Genomic DNA, 2,381 nt, shown 5'->3' with positions numbered 1-2,381 from the left:
TGAACGCCTTACAAAAATATAAAAAGCTCTTTTATCTTGATCTGAAAAAGATATTTGTACAAACATTTATACTACCTATTATCGATTACAGCGGTGTTATCAGGCAAGGCGTTCCGGAGGGAAGCTCACAGCGCCTGTAACTAGTCATGAATGCATGTGTTCGTTACATCTGTGATATTCCACTCTTTGACCATATTACACCATCGTATGATCAGACAAGCGCGACAAGCGCACAGATTTTCATATCCTCTGTCCTCTCTACTGTCGTATCATAGTATACCGTCCCTAGTATCTCTCCTTTCCTCTTGTCTGAACAACATGACACAAACACCCGTTCCCATCAGAGCAAAATCCCTTCTGCACTTCTCCATTGTTCAGCCATTCCCTCGAAGTCGATTTCATTAGTAACAACCTGACTCGCATTACATTAGAGAACTGAATAACACCTGCAGCTTCAGAAAACACTGAAGTAACAGTGACTACCATTGTCTTTGCACGCTCTCGTTACTTCTGCACATTCCTCTTTCCAGCCAGATCTTCCTCATTTCACAGTATTCTTATCTGTTGCAGTCTCCTGAAATTTCCTTTCCCCAGAACTCGCTATACCAGAAAACACCTATTCTGTACAACATTAAATTTTTTTTACATCCGCCACTATCGTTATTGCTGTTATTGTCATTATTATTATTATTATCACTATTAGCGGCGGTAGCAGCAGCTATATTACAAGTACTACTTGTATCAACTTTATTAGTTCATAGTCAGTATTACATACTCACATTGTCACTATATACACTTATATCATTTTAACTATATATGAAGGTAGTATCTGTTCCTGAAAGAACAGATACCTTTGATGACCGTGCAGCTTCTCTAGAATGAAAGGACAATTAAATCGACACCCTAGCTGCAAACAGGCGTTGATATACATCATTGGGGAAATGTTGAAAATGTGTGCCCCGACCAGGATTCGAACCTGGGATCTCCTGCTTACATAGCAGGCGCTCTATCGATCTGAGCCACCGAGGGCACAGAGGATAGCGCGCCTGCAGGGACATATCCCTTGCACGCTCCCCGTGAGACCCACATTCCCAACATGTGTGCGAACGCACACGCTATGCCCCCAACTCTTACGGGACTTGGTAGACTAATCTGCCACGAGTAATGAGTGTGATGGTATTAGGAGCACTATGAATGTTGTGGTGTGGACATGTTGGGAATGTGGGTCTCTCGGGGAGCGTGCAAGGGATAAGTCCCTGCAGGCGCATTATCCTCTTTGACCACGTTGGCTCAGCCATGCAAGCAGGAGATCCTGGGTTCGAGTCCTGGTCAGGGTACACATTTTCAACATGTCCCCAATGATGTATATCAACGTCTGTTTGCAGCTAGGGTGTCAATTTAATTATCATTTCATTATATCATTTTAATACTATTTGTCATATTAAAATTATTATTTCTTAGATATCTACGATGTGAAAAAGGTATTGTATGTGTGGAACCCTGGTCCCATATGAAATACCAACCGACGACAAACAAAATAAAAGTTATGATACTACATCTAGGGTGATCAGTGTACAGGGTGGTCAGAAAAAGTGTGAAAAGCTACTAAGGGTGTTGTGGCGTAAGTTGTGTTGAGAATTATTTGTTAAGAAAAAACATCGATACGTTGGCCAATTTTCAATTTAATTAGCGTTGAAGTTAGCCCATCAGGTAGTTCGAGCAGTCTGCCAGAGACGGTGTTAAGAAACATGTTCTTCATTCGGTCTAATGAAACCGAACAAGCGAGTGATACAAAAATTGGACATAGAACCGTAGCAAGAATCGAAACCGTGCCAACCACTATACACTGACGGGTAAAAATCGCGACATAGATGAAAGCTGGTAGGTGTGTTTCTGCATCTGAAAGATGACGTCTATTTAAATTTCGCACCAGTCGCTAGTAGCGCCATTATGAGGATGCAAATCAGATTTGCTTTATCTACACGCTGTAACGGTCGTCAGCGTTAGTTATCTTTGAGATCGGACGCGGTGAGTTGATGTTAGTCAAGAATATCTTTAAGACGACAAAGACGCCATTATCAGCATGTCCCTGGGCTTAAACGAGGTCGTGTAATGGGGCTACGAGAAGCTGGATGTTACACCTGAGATATTTCGGAAAGACTTTTCAGGAATGTAGCCACTGTACACCATTGCTCCAGCGGTGATCACGAGAATGTACGGTCGCAAGAAGACCGGGCTCCGGACGGCTTCGTGGCACTATCGAGAGGGAAGACCATCGTGTTCGGCGTATAGCTTTGGCGCATCGTACTGCATCTGCAGCAGAAATTTAAGCAGCAGTTGGCACCACAGTGATACAATGAACTGTTACACATTGGTTACTT

At 42.8% G+C, this 2,381-nt stretch overlaps 1 non-coding gene across 1 annotated transcript; it reads right to left on the bottom strand.

Annotated features, from left to right (window-relative positions):
• Positions 1–955: 955 nt before the first annotated feature.
• Positions 956–1,030, bottom strand: Trnat-ugu (transfer RNA threonine (anticodon UGU)). The gene has a single exon. It is a non-coding gene; the product is annotated as a tRNA-Thr (tRNA).
• Between the last annotated feature and the right edge of the window lie 1,351 nt (positions 1,031–2,381).

The sequence above is a fragment of the Schistocerca serialis genome, chromosome 3, assembly GCF_023864345.2.
Source record: "Schistocerca serialis cubense isolate TAMUIC-IGC-003099 chromosome 3, iqSchSeri2.2, whole genome shotgun sequence".
Taxonomy (NCBI): domain Eukaryota; kingdom Metazoa; phylum Arthropoda; class Insecta; order Orthoptera; family Acrididae; genus Schistocerca; species Schistocerca serialis.
The sequence above is the reverse complement of the archived record's forward strand: the minus strand, read 5'-3'. Positions and strand labels throughout refer to the sequence as shown.